Raw genomic sequence first — 7,440 nt, forward strand, 5'->3', positions numbered from 1 at the left:
TCCAGCCTGGGCCACAGAGTGAGACACTGTCTCAAAAAATAAAATTAAATTAAAAAGTTATATACTAAGATTTTCTTACTCAAATAGAAATGATGTAACAAAGATTTACAATATTTTATGCCAAAGGGTTTTGTAAAATATGAATGTAATAATGATCATCTAAAGATTATCTATGTTCTAAAAACATCTATTCAAGACACTATTATGTTGTCATAGGTCCTGATTCAAATTCCCCACAAACTTTTTGGAGTTTAGGGCTATGGAACTGAGCACCTTTTAATGGGTTGGTAGCTTCCTTTTTTTTTTTTTTTTTTTTTTAATAGAATGTCTCTTCTTGTCTTGACAGCCAAGAGGCTCAGAACTATGCTTGAAGCTCACTGATATGGTTTTGCTCTGTGACCCCATCCAAATCTCATCTTGAATTGTACTCCTATAATTCCCACGTATTGTGGGAGGGGCCCAGTGGGAGGTAATTTGAATCGTGGGAGTGGATCCCCCATACTGTTCTCCTGGCAGTGAATAAGTCTCACAAGATCCGATGGTTTTATCAGGGGTTCCAGCTTTTGTATCTTCTCTCATTTTTCTCTTGCCACTGTCATGTAAGATGTGCCTTTGGCTTCCTGCTGTGATTCTGAGGCCTCCCCAGGCATGTGGAACTGTGTGAAAATGGACTAATACACTTACCTAGAGTAGCTTTCTGATATAATTAGCCTCCCTCCCCTCTTTCAGCTCTCAACTAGTATTAGATCTACTAACATTAAGATCTAGTCTGATCCTAATGGCTTTGGTAGATTCATATAGAATGGGCCTTTAAGTTTAACCCAGTACCTTTCACATTATGATTAGGGCATTGCTATGGTTTGGATGTGCTTGGTCCCCAACAAAACTCACATTAAAGCTAATTGCCACTGCGGCACTATTGGGAGGTGGGGCCTAATGGGAGGTGTTTGGGACATCAGAGTGGATCTGTTATGAATAGAATAAGGCCATCTCAAGGGAGTGAGTGAGTGCTCACTCTGGAGGGAAGGGATTTGTTCCTATGAGAATGGGTTGTTATAAAGTGAGGTTCCTCCTCCTGTTTAGTGCCTCTTCACACACACTTGCTTGCTTTTCCACTTCTCCGCCATGTCTTGACACAGCACATAGCCCTCATCAGAAGCTGACCAGATGCTAGGGCCATGCTCTTGAACTTCCCAGCCACCAGCATTGTGAGCTAAATAAACTCCTTTTCTTTTTAAATTACCCAATCTCAGATATTCTGTTACAGCAACACAAAATGGACTCAGACAGCCATAAATAAAATCTCAAACAGAAAAGCAGAGGCATCTTTGTACAGTGTCCTCCAAAGCCTAGACTGTTAGTAAGAGGGACTGAGCAAGAACAGCATGATAAGGGGGTACACAGCAGCCATTCCACTCCCAGGAATGGGCCATACGTGTTTCAGAGGTCAATTATTTGGGGGAGAAAGGATTCTGTCCTCCTCTTATGACTCCTTGAGGTTACTGAAGAGTTTCATAGTGCCCAAGATCTCTATGGGGCAAACTGAGCCCCCTTAGGCCTCACTCATGGAGAGCTCTTCAAAGGAAGGAGCCCCCATCTCACCTCCTCACTCGAGCTGGCAGGAATTTGCCTCCACGCTCAAAGCCTGGTCATTTCACTCAGCTTTATACTTGTCCTTGTTCCCAGTTGATGAATGAGCCAGATTCTTAAATCATTAAGCAATCATGGAAAGAGAAATTATTGATTTTTAATTGTAGCAAAGGTTTAAACAAAATTCCCAAAAAATCATTATCTAAATGTCATTGTTTGTCTTTTTAGGTCCTCCTTAACTGAAAGGATGGTTTTAAAAGGTTACAGAAGTGGAAGGCTTCTTCCCTCTGTGGAGGGCTTTTCCAACTTCCTGATGAATACTCAACTCTAATCCCTGGCAAGGCTGCAGCCCCCAGCCTTTAGGATGCCAACTGCATTTCCTGAAAGAACAGGACAAGGAGTAAATTCCTAATAATGTGAAAAAGAAATTCCACAGAGCCATGCTGTGAAAGAATAAATTTACCTAAATAAGATCAGCAAAAAGTAACTGATATAGTTTGGATATTTTCCCCTACTCAAATCTCATGTTGAATTATAATTCCCAAGGCTGGAGGTGGGGCCTGGTGGGAGGTGTTTGGATCATGGGAACAAATCCCTCATGGCTTGGTGCTGTCTTTGCAAAAATGAGTGAGTTCTCATGAGATCTGGTCATTTAAAAGTGTGTGGTACCCACCCCCCACCATCACACACACACAAACACACTCTCTCTCTCTTTCTCTCTCTCTCTCTTGCTCCTGCTCTGCCATGTGAGATGCCTGCTCTTCCTTCACCTTCCACCATGATTGGAAGCTTCACGAGGTCTCCCCACAAGACAAGCAGATGTCAGTGCCATGTTTTCTGCAGTCTGAAGAACCATGAGCCAATTAAACCTCTTTTCTTTATAAATTTCCCAGTCTCAAGTATTTCTTTATAGCAATGTAAGAATGGCCTAACAGAGAAAATCAGTATTGAGGAGTGGGGCATTTCTATAAAGATACCTGAAAATGTGGAAGTAGCTTTGGAACTGGATAACAGGCAGAGGTGGGAAGAGTTTGGAGGACTCAGAAGATAGAAAGATAAGGGAAAGTTTGGAACTTCTTAGAGACTAATTTAATGGTTGTGACCAAAAAGCTGGAAGTGTTATGGACAGTGAAGTCCAGGATGCTGAAGTCTCAGACAGAAATGAGGAACTGATTGGGAACTGGAGCATAGGTCACTCGTGTTATGCCTTAGCAAAGAGTTTGGTTCATGCATTCTGTTCATGCCCTAGGGATCTGTGGAAGTTTGAGCTAAAGAGTGATGTTTTAGGATATCTGACAGAAGAAATTTATAAGCAGCAAAGTGTCCAAGATGTGGCCTGAATGCTTCTAACAACCTATGCTCAGATGAGAGAACAAAGGAATGACTTGAAGTTGGAATTATGTTTTTAACAGGGAAGCAGAGCATAAACGTTTGGAATATTTATAGCCCCAGCCATGTAGCAAAAAAGAAAAAGCTTTTTCAGGAGAGGAATTCAAGCATGCTGTGAAGCAACCACTTGCTAGATATAGTTGCGTAACTAAATGGGGGTCAAATGCTAATATCCAAGATGATGCAGAAAAGGCCTTGAATGCATTTCAGAGGTCTTCCCAGCAGCCCCTCCCATTACAGGCCCAGAGGCTGAGGAGGGAAGAATGGATTCATGGGCCAGAACCAGGTCCCCACTGCCATGTGCAGCCTTGGGACACTATTCCTGGCATCCCAGCTGCTCCAGCTCCAGCCATGGCTCAAAGGGGCACAGGTACAGCTCCAGGTGCCACTTTGGGGAATGCAAGTCGTGAGCCTTGGCAATTTCCACGTGGTATTAAGCCTCCAAGTGCACAGAGTGTAAGAGTGATGGATTCTTGGTAGCTTCCTCCTAGATTTCAGAGGATATATGGAAAAGCCTGGGTGTCCAGGCAGAAGCCTGCTGCAGGGGCAGAGCCCTCACAGAGAACCTCTACTAGGGCAGCTGGGAGGAGGGAATGTGGGGTTGGAGGCCCCACACAGAGTCCCCACAGGTGAACTGCCTAGTGGAGCTATGGGAAGAGGGCCATTGTCCTCAAGACCTGAGGACAGTGGTAGATGGTAGATCCACCAGCAGCTTGCACTCTGCACCTGGAAAAGTCATAGGCATTCAACTCAAGCCAGTGAGAGCAGTCTTGGGGGCTGCACCCTGCAAAACCACAGGGGTGGAGCTGCCCAAGGTCTTGGGAGCCCACCCCTTGTACCAGTGTGACCTGGATGAGGGACATGGACTGAAAGAGATTATTTTGGAGTTTGTTTTTTTTTAATTTAAGTTCTAGGGTACATGTGCACAGCATGCAGGTTTGTTACATATGTATACATGTGCCATATTGGTGTGCCGCACCCATTGACTCATCATTTACGTTAGGTATATCTCCTAATGGTATCCCTCCCCCCTCCCCCACCCCATTGACAGGCCCTGGTCTGTGATGTTCCCCTTCTTGTGTCCAAGTGTTCTCATTGTTCAATTCCCACCTATGAATGAGAACATGCGGTGTTTGGCTTTTTGTCCTTGTAATAGTTTGCTGAGAATGATGGTTTCCAGCTTCATCCATGTCCCTACAAAGGACATGAACTCATCCTTTTTTATGGCTGCATAGTATTCCATGGTGTATATGTGCCACATTTTCTTAATCCAGTCTATCGTTGTTGGACATTTGGGTTGGTTCCAAGTCTTTACTGTTGTGAATAGTGCTGCAATAAGCATACGTGTGCATGTGTTTTGTAGCAGCATGATTTATAATCCTTTGGGTATATACCCAGTAATGAGATGGCTGGGTCAAATGGTATTTCTAGTTCTAGATCCCTGAGGAATCGCCACACTGTCTTCCACAATGGTTGAACTAGTTTACGGTCCCACCAACAGTGTCAAAGTGTTCCTATTTCTCCACATCCTCTCCAGCACCTGTTGTTTCCTGACTTTTGAATGATAGCCATTCTAACTGGTGTGAGATGGTATCTCATTGTGGTTTTGATTTGCATTTCTCTGATGGCTAGTGATGATGAGCATTTCTTCATGTGTTTTTTGGCTGCATAAATGTCTTCTTTTGAGAAGTGTCTGTTCATGTCCTTCGCCCACTTTTTGATGGGGTTGTTTGTTTTTTTCTTGTAAATTTGTTTGAGTTCATTGTAGATTCTGGATATTAGCCCTTTGTCAGATGAGTAGGTTGCGAAAATTTTCTCCCATTTTGTAGGTTGCCTGTTCACTCTGATGGTAGTTTCTTTTGCTGTGCAGAAGCTCTTTAGTTTAATTAGATCCCATTTGTCAATTTTGGCTTTTGTTGCCATTGCTTTTGGTGTTTTAGACATGAAGTCCTTGCCCACGCCTATGTCCTGAATGGTATTGCCTAGGTTTTCTTCTAGGGTTTTTATGGTTTTAGGTCTAACATTTAAGTCTTTAATCCATCTTGAATTAATTTTTGTATAAGGTATAAGGAAGGGATCCAGTTTCAGCTTTCTACATATGGCTAGCCAGTTTTCCCAGCACCATTTATTAAATAGGGAATCCTTTCCCCATTGCTTGTTTTTGTCAGCTTTGTCAAAGATCAGATGGTCGTAGATATGTGGCATTATTTCTGAGGGCTCTGTTCTGTTCCATTGGTCTATATCTCTGTTGTGGTACCAGTACCATGCTGTTTTGGTTACTATAGCCTTGTAGTATAGTTTGAAGTCAGGTAGCATGATGCCTCCGGCTTTGTTCTTTTGGCTTGGGATTGTCTTGGCAATGTGTGCCCTTTTTTGGTTCCATATGAACTTTAAAGTAGTTTTTTCCAATTCTATGAAGAAAGTCATTGGTAGCTTGATGGGGATGGTATTGAATCTATAAATTACCTTGGGCAGTATGGCCATTTTCACGATATTGATTCTTCCTATCCATGAGCATGGAATGTTCTTCCATTTGTTTGTGTCCTCTTTTATTTCGTTGAGCAGTGGTTTGTAGTTCTCCTTGAAGAGGTCTTTCACATCCCTTGTAAGTTGGATTCCTAGGTATTTTGTTCTCTTTGAAGCAATTGTGAATGGGAGTTCACTCATGATTTGGCTGTTTGTCTGTGATTGGTGTATAAGAATGCTTGCGATTTTTGCACATTGGTTTTGTATCCTGAGACTTTGCTGAAGTTGCTTATGAGCTTAAGGAGATTTTGGACTGAGACAATGGGGTTTTCTAGATATACAATCATGTCATCTGAAAACAGGGACAATTTGACTTCCTCTTTTGCTAATTGAATACCCTTTATTTCTTTCTCCTGCCTGATTGCTCTGGCCAGAACTTCCAGCACTATGTTGAATAGGAGTGGTGAGAGAGGGCATCCCTGTCTTCTGCCAGTTTTCAAAGGGAATGCTTCCAGTTTTTGCCCATTCAGTCTGATATTGGCTGTGGGTTTGTCATAAATAGCTCTTATTATTTTGAGATACTTCCCATCAATACCTAATTTATTGAGAGTTTTTAGCATGAAGGGATGTTGAATTTTGTCAAAGGCCTTTTCTGCATCTATTGAGATAATCATGTGGTTTTTGTCTTTGGTTCTGTTTATATGCTGGATTACGTTTATTGATTTGTGTATGTTGAACCAGCCTTGCATCCCAGGGATGAAGCCCACTTGATCATGGTGGATAAGCTTTTTGACATGCTGCTGGATTCGGTTTGCCAGTATTTTATTGAGGATTTTTGCATCAGTGTTCATCAGGGATATTGGTCTAAAATTCTCTTTTTTTTGTTGTGTCTCTGTCAGGCTTTGGTATCAGGATGATGCTGGCCTCATAAAATGAGTTAGGGAGGATTCCCTCTTTTTCTATTGATTGGAATAGTTTCAGAAGGAATGGTACCAGCTCCTCTTTTGACCTCTGGTAGAATTCGGCTGTGAATCCATCTGGTCCTGGACTTTTTTTGGTTGGTAGGCTATTAATTATTGCCTCAATTTCAGAGCCTGTTATTGGTCTATTCTGGGATTCAACTTCTTCCTGGTTTAGTCTTGGGAGGGTGTATGTGTCCAGGAATTTATCCATTTCTTCTAGATTTTCTAGTTTATTTGCATAGAGGTGTTTATAGTATTCTCTGATGGTAGTTTGTATTTCTGTGGGATCAGTGGTGATATCCCATTTATCATTTTTTATTGTGACTATTTGATTCTTCTCTCTTTTTGGAGCTTTAAAATGTAATGAATGCCCTGCTGGGTTTCAGACTCATATGGGGCTTCTAGTCCCCTTTTCTGACCAACTTCTGTCTTCTGTGATGGTAATGTTTACCCAATGCCTGTATCCCCATAGTATCTTGGAAGTAAATAACTTGTTTTTGATTTTACAGGCTCATAGATGAAAGAGACGGCCAGGCGCGGTGGCTCACGCCTGTAATCCCAGCACTTCGGGAGGCCAAGGCGGGTGGATCACAAGGTCAGGAGATTGAGACCATCCTGGCTAACACAGCGAAACCCCATCTCTACTAAAAATACAAAAAATTAGCTGGGCGAGGTGGCAGGTGCCTGTAGTCCCAGCTACTCGGGAGGCTGAGGCAGGAGAATGGCGTGAACCCTGGGGGGCGGGAGTGAGCCGAGATCGCGCCATTGTACTCCAGCCTGGGCGACAGCGAGACTCTGTCTCAAAAAAAAAAAAAAAAAAGAAAGAGACTTGCCTTATCTCAGATGAGACGTTGAACTTTTGAATTAATGCTGGAAAGAGTTAAGACTTTGGGGAACTATTGAGAAGCCATGATTGTATTTTGCCATGTGAAAAGGACATAAGATTGGAGAGGGGCCAGGGGCAGAATAATATAGTTTGGATGTTTGTCCCCACCCCAATCTCATGTTTGAATTATAATTCCCAATGCTGGAG

Source organism: Symphalangus syndactylus, chromosome 14 (genome assembly GCF_028878055.3).
Source record: "Symphalangus syndactylus isolate Jambi chromosome 14, NHGRI_mSymSyn1-v2.1_pri, whole genome shotgun sequence".
NCBI lineage: Eukaryota > Metazoa > Chordata > Mammalia > Primates > Hylobatidae > Symphalangus > Symphalangus syndactylus.